General features: G+C 41.5%; 1 protein-coding gene across 1 annotated transcript in view; it reads right to left on the bottom strand.

The window, feature by feature from the left end:
* Positions 1 to 6,579, bottom strand: part of TRPC4 (transient receptor potential cation channel subfamily C member 4) — a 131,327-nt gene extending 124,748 nt beyond the window's left edge. The window contains exon 1 of the mRNA XM_005420798.2: positions 6,474 to 6,579. The gene's annotated coding sequence lies outside the window, so the exon portion shown is untranslated. The remainder of the gene's footprint in view (positions 1 to 6,473) is intronic.
* Between the last annotated feature and the right edge of the window lie 160 nt (positions 6,580 to 6,739).

Below are 6,739 nucleotides of genomic sequence, written 5' to 3'. Positions count from 1 at the left end.
GCTAGCTAATTAAAGCCACTATGGGGAAAGCTCATGTGGTGTTGCAGGTATAACACACCAAATCTAAAAAACAAACTCACTGTGCGAGCATAAACAAATCCAAGGGACTGACTGCAGCTCTCACAACTTTAAATCATGATCATCAGAAAGAAATAGCCAGTACCTCTCCCAACCTAAAAAATAAAAAGTTGTCAATATAAACAAAACACAAATGGAATATTTCACCTATTTTTCAGTGGAAGATAGGCAGGATCCATTCAGCAATCAGTGCTGAAGAGCAGCAGAAGGATTGCTTTTGAAGTGTTTAATAATAATGAGCATTTCCACACGAACATCAGTTAAAACTATTTCCCCACTGAGAGATAATTTCTGTATTCAGTGGACTAAGGTACACTGTGGTGCTGGCAATGCTGAGAACATCTGAAGAAAGAATCTGTGCTTGCTTTCCCTTGCTCCACAGATACAATGTGTTCTCTCTGGAAAAGTCACCTTGCTCTTGAAGGAGGCAGGATGTGAGCACCCAGGACTGTGTGTTCTTCCTTTGCAAGAGTCCAGCTGACACTCCCATTTCCCTTGGCAAAACTAGAAGCTGTATTTCAGTTACTCAACCCATCCACAAACTCCTAAAAATTTTGACAACAGGATGTTTAAATTATGTTGCAGACATCTGTTATTCTTATGATGTCAGCATCAATATCAGGAAAGTCAACAAGATCTTAAGATGCCTTAGAAGAAAACCAGTGTCTATTTAATGTCTCCTCTGAAATTGTTTGTTTGTTTGGGTTTTTGACACCACTACGGTAAGGTTCATCTTGCCTTATTTCACCTGTGTGAAATCAAACAACAATCAGCAACAATAAATACCTGATTTCTTTCTACTCAGGTATAAATTGGATGGATCAGTTTGCTTATGGGAAGCTTCTGTCTCTCCAGTGACTATACAAACAATGTAGGTGGATGGTGTTCATAACTACAATCAAATTTTTGGGACCTAGGTGAAAAAAATACCACAGGCCTTCACTGCTAAAATCCATTTTTAGAGCTTTTCAAAATTTGCCATTAAAATATTTTTGATTGAAATTAGTATATAGAAATGCACTATGGGTATGACCCTCCATCTTCTGCTATAATCCTACTGCTCATTCCTTTACTCAAAGTAAATTGGTCTGGTTTACTTTTTATAATGGAAATGAGAATAGCAAATCAATGCATAGAATACAATACTTATTGGCAAAGATAAATTTAAAGTATATGAATTTTTAGAAGAAAAAAATATAGAAGAAAATATCATTTTCACTGAACGTAAATTTGGTACTCTATCTTCTCAGTCCAGTACTCTCTGGCCTAACATCAAACTGCTAATCAGTTAAAAAAACATCTGTATGTTAGGAAATAGTACAGATTTCATCTTCAAATCTTGATATTCTTCCCCTGATTTAGGGCACTACAGAAGGATCACTGGTGAAAGTTTATCCATTAATTTAACAAACACAGAACAGCACTGATTCTACTAGAACTGCTAACCTAGTACCCTGATGTGAGTGGGTACTTTAATTAAATGATGGTTAGAAGAAGAAATTTAAATTCTCAATGAATCTCACAGAGTCGACTGCAGGAAGGTCCTTACTGGCAGAATGCCTCCATCTAGGAGATGTGAGATGTAAGGAGGAGTGAGGCTCTCAGGTCAGGCCAACTTCTCACCATACATTCTGGGCTGGATACAGAGCTGCATTATTGCCCCATAACTGCTTTATGACCTGGGTTAATAATCATCCCCACTACTAAACCATCACTGAGAGAGTTTCTGGGTTCTTTGGCAGTAGCTGCCTCTCTCTGACAGACACGACAACCAGACACCTGAGTTGAAAAGTGACAAAAATTTTAGTTATTAAGTAGTTATAATTTAAGTAGTTATTAAAGAAAGTTTGCATAAGACTCTTTGTTTTGAAAAATTCTGTGAAAGGAAACTGGATTGCAGAGGTGGCAGCTGGCAAACTTCCAGAAGACTTGAGTTCATGCTATTTACAGATTTTATAAAAGTTAGTAAAGCAGCTTGGAGCACGTGCATGCGTATGCATGGTTTTGGGTTTTTTTAAAATTTATGTTTTGGGCTGATTATAGCAACCATTTATCCTGTATCTACTGACCTCTGTGCTTATTCAACCTTTATGAAGCACTACCACAGCCTGCTCTGCACAGCTGGGATTCAGCAAATCTATCTTAAGAAGGAAGGTTCCTTGTCTTGGCGTTTGCTGCATGGTTAACAAAGAGAGACAGCCACCCGTGGAGGATGCTTGTTCTATTATAAAAGAGATGACAAAATACAGAGGATGGTTTACTTTCTGCTTCAGCCCTTCTCTTTCCAGGAAAGGAAGAGAGGCACTCCAGGTTCACTCTGACAGCTGGCAAACAGGTATTCCATGTCAGTTCAGGATTATCAAATGTAGCCACAACAGGTTAGCCTGCATGCTACAAGATCTATAGGAGGTTGGAGTCCCCCCAGGCGCCAGCTCTCAATCAACTGATCCATGCTTTGCCTGACTAGCTGGCACCTTCTGATACCAGTGTTAAGGACATGAGGAGCCCAGGACTTCCTTTGCCAGTAGGGTCTTGGGTATGAATGCAGGTAGTATAAGATTTCTGATTCTCTGAGCCAAGGACGGATGTACTTGTGGTCCTTAATCCTGGTATCAGAACCACTCTAAAAAAACAAAACGAAATGGAACGATCTTTTTTATCACAGAAAACCAGCATATGCTGAGCTAGGACTGGAAGAGCTTAAGGGCACCACCACATGCTCAGGGGGTGTCCATGCACCAGTGATGGAATGGAGGCCTTTGCCTCCTGAGGAAAGGCTGCTTGATCCTCAGAAGTTTCCAATGATTTGTGGAAAACATCTCTAGAAGAATGCCATCTTTCCCTGAAAAAGCCAGTGAAAACTCTTTCTCTATTTACTCCTCCCTTTTCTACCCCATGCATAATATACCAGATAATATAATTATAACATTCCAATGGTTCATCTGACATGCACAAGTATGCCAGAAGCTTTTGAGATTAATATATTGAGCACATACTTAGTGACCAAGAAATTGCAGAAACTGTCATGGACTTCAGAGATTAGATTTGACTGGTTCATAATCTTAGACAAATGTACAATTCACTCAAATTTAAGGAAGTTCTCCTGTACCACTTCAGCCCATATTTGCTGAAAAAATACCTTAGCTGTAAAAAAAAAAAGGCACTTTTATCCAAGGTTCTCCTTAGTTTTTGTCTCACATCAGTCAATATGTCTGTTAAACCAAAACAGACATTTGAAGTGAGAAGAAAAGCCTCAAATGAAACCAAAATAGCCCACAGCTCCAAGAAGAATATGATATAATAGTGAAGTCATTTATTTGTTACTTTAGTCTCTGTGGCACACTAAAAACCTTCCAATTCCTTTTAAAACTTCACTGTGCAAAGAAATTGTCTTATTTTAGTTGCTCCTCTTTTGACAGTCTTAAATTCTATTTGACTGAAAGGTAATGCCCCTTTGAAGGACTTCTGCATGCATATCTGTTACACAAAGATTTAATTTGCTCAGCCTTCCCCTGTATCCACTTAACAAAACTATATTAATTAATATATATTAAGTCAGGAGATTATTTTTTTTTCCCAGCAACAAATCAGAGTGGACATGAGAATCCTGGTACCACTGTTGCTGGTGTTACACTGACACTATGCCACACTACTTAAAGTAGTGTATGTGTAATAAAGCAAGGGCAAGTTTGGCTTATCCTTCTCAATGATTCGGGACTTCTAAGACAAATGGTTTCTGGAATTCTGTTTCATCACAAAACATGGTGATGGAAGACTGATTTACACACAAAGTTTTACCTTTAACCCTCCTTCAGTAATTAAGAACATTATATTTGAGAAAGTAACAAGAACATAATCCAACACAACTTAAAACTGCATAGAAAAAGTAATGATAAATCTGACACTCAAAAAGCCATTAAATGTCTGACTAGAACAATGTTCCGTCTATTTTTACCTGCTTTTCTTTAAACAGGTTATAACAGAGTCTTTTCTTCCTGCCTGTATTCTGCCTTTCTGTAAGATAAGTTAAGGGGACTTAGTCATCATTTTCAAAATTAATTCAGTTCCTTTTAACACTGACTACCAGCACCACCAGAGGCAAGCAGAGATGCCACACGGGATTTTCCTTGTTGGTTTTGCCATCTCACTCCAGTGAATCAAATCCCAGAAAAAGCTGACAGATTAAATAGTGTACTGGTATGGAGACAGGTCTCAGGTCTTTGGAGGAGCAGTCATGCACATTTTCCTTGTCAATTAAGTCAGGCAATAAACACACACACCCATACACAAAGGTGAAAGCTAATCTCTTAACTGTTTTCTCTATGTGTGTCCTTCAATATACACTTGGTGGTCTCTCCACACTGAAGAAATGCAAGCCCACTGTCACCAAGAGTAGAACCACATTGGTTAGGACCCAACATTTTCAGTAGATAAGCAAAGCTATCTCAAAAAGATAATCAAAATTATACCAGATCTGTAGTGACCTCAATTTCACTTAAATTTCAGCTAGCAGTATTTGCCTCTAAATAGCATGAGATAAGAAGAAATGGAATTTTTTTCTGGAGCTATTTTAAGGGCAATGACTGCTATACATAGAGTCAGAGTAAGTGGCTGAAGTTAAATTTAAAAGACAGACATATTTTTGTTTTCCTGTTTCCAAATAGAGTCTCATCTGTTCCTAAGTCAGAATAACAGAGGCAAAAAGAGAAAAAAAAACCCACAGTAAAGAATGCCATCATCCTGCAAACAAGACTAAGGCCTTTCAGTGTAGAAGGCAACACCAAAGGAAAACCATGTTTGGCTTCAGCTATTTTGATATTGAAGGATAAAGCTTATTTCTGAGTCTTGTCTAAAAAACGGGTGTAAATTCAGGTTTTCCAGAATTTTTGCTATTCTAAAACAGGTCTAAAGCACTCTTACTGGTGCCTGGCTTCCCTAGCTGTACACAAAACTACTGCTTAAGTGAATGAGGTTAATTTATGGAAAAAGCAGTATGCTTGCATAGAAAGCCTTGCTAAGCTATCCAGGTGTGGGCTGTGAAGCAAGTAACATAAAACACTGAAATGTTCCATGTCACTGCAATACAATCAAATTTGAAATTTCAAGCAAAGTGGACTTAAAGGTACTGTAATATTGATATTTAGTGTGTAGAACTTAAACTATGACCCACTCTGTCTATTCTGCATTCTAAAGAAAATCTCTACATGCACTGTTTCTCTAGAACTACTTATTTCTCAGATGAAACCAACATGCATCTCTGTTACCTATGCTTTTTTTGCTTTTTTTTTTTGCTTTTTTTGTTGAGCACTCATTCTCTGTAACAAAAACACATAATAGAAGGTGTTTTTATTTACTTCCACCTGAAAGGTGTTGTAATGTTGGAAGAGCCATCTCACAAGTCATGTGTAGAGAAATCTAAAATTCGGTTGCCATGCTAACAGGAAGTCACTCAACTAAGTCCAGCAAAACAAAAGTGCATAAATGACGCTTTCTGGTAAAAACAGAGAAATATTAGATTAACAAGTCTGTAGGTTTTGACAACTGTAGCTACAACTACAGTTGTGTGCCTCGGTAGAGTGCTGAATTTCTGTCGGCATTTAAACCTCCAGAGCATCAGCTGCTTCTTCCCAAGAGGACCACAGCTTCTCTCCCATCACGTCAGGGCCGTGTAAACCCCATATGGGGATGAACCCACCAGTCCCTTCCTGTGCTCCAGGAGCCGTCCCATGGCCCACATCACCCTGCTCCGCTCCTGCCGCCTGCACCTTGCCGTCCTCCAGGTCCCTCCTGGGGGCTGGCAGGACCCCCGCTTTCCCTGGAGGGTTCCTGCCGGACTGCGCCGGCGGCGAGCGAGGTCCCCTCGGGGAGAGCCGCCTGCGGGGACACCGCAGCTGCGGCCTCCACCGCCGTGGGGACCAGGGGCGGTCCGCGGCGCGGCTCCCGCACCCACCCGTGTGCGTGACATGTGAACTCCCGCCTGGCGCCGCCGGGCTCTCAGCGCCGGCAGCAGCCGCGGGGGAGAGGGTGGAGTGGGTGCGGAGCTCGGCGGCGGATGCGGAGCCTCCTCCTGCCCCGCGGAGCGACCCCCGCCCGCTCCCTCCGGCCCCCTGGGCGCTCCGCTGTGCTGCAGGTGTCACCCAGCGACCGAAGGATGCCGCTCCCCACGGCAGCGGCTGCCAGGGAAAAATACCTTTATTACATACAAGAGGAAGAAGAGATCCTAATACTCCTCTGGACTATCACCAAGGGCCAAGGGAGTGCATGATGTTGCTTTAGGTTGTTTGCGTCGGCGCAAAAAGTTACCTTAGACAGTCATAGGCACTTCTTTCTGCAGAGGGTTAAAAAGGTAATCAAAGACTCAGAAAGAGGACACGTCAAAATTGATGAGAACTTACTTGGTTTAGGTGCTTGCGTTGACAGCCGGCATCTTCCGACAGCAGTTCTAACAGGTCACATTTTCCCATGGAAGTTGTACCCTTTTCAATCCCGTTTGCAAATTAAATCCCTTCAGAACGTGTTTGTTTTGTTTCACTGGCTGCCGACCATCTCAGGCACTATCCACATTTTTTACTTTATTTTCTCCATATTTGCCAGACATGCAGGCACTCTCGGACGCACGCCACGAGTCAGCGGGTGCCCATCACCGCCGGCCGGGGGGACC

Source organism: Geospiza fortis, unplaced genomic scaffold (assembly GCF_000277835.1).
Source record: "Geospiza fortis unplaced genomic scaffold, GeoFor_1.0 scaffold194, whole genome shotgun sequence".
Classification (NCBI taxonomy): domain Eukaryota; kingdom Metazoa; phylum Chordata; class Aves; order Passeriformes; family Thraupidae; genus Geospiza; species Geospiza fortis.
This window is presented reverse-complemented; position numbering and strand designations above follow the sequence as displayed.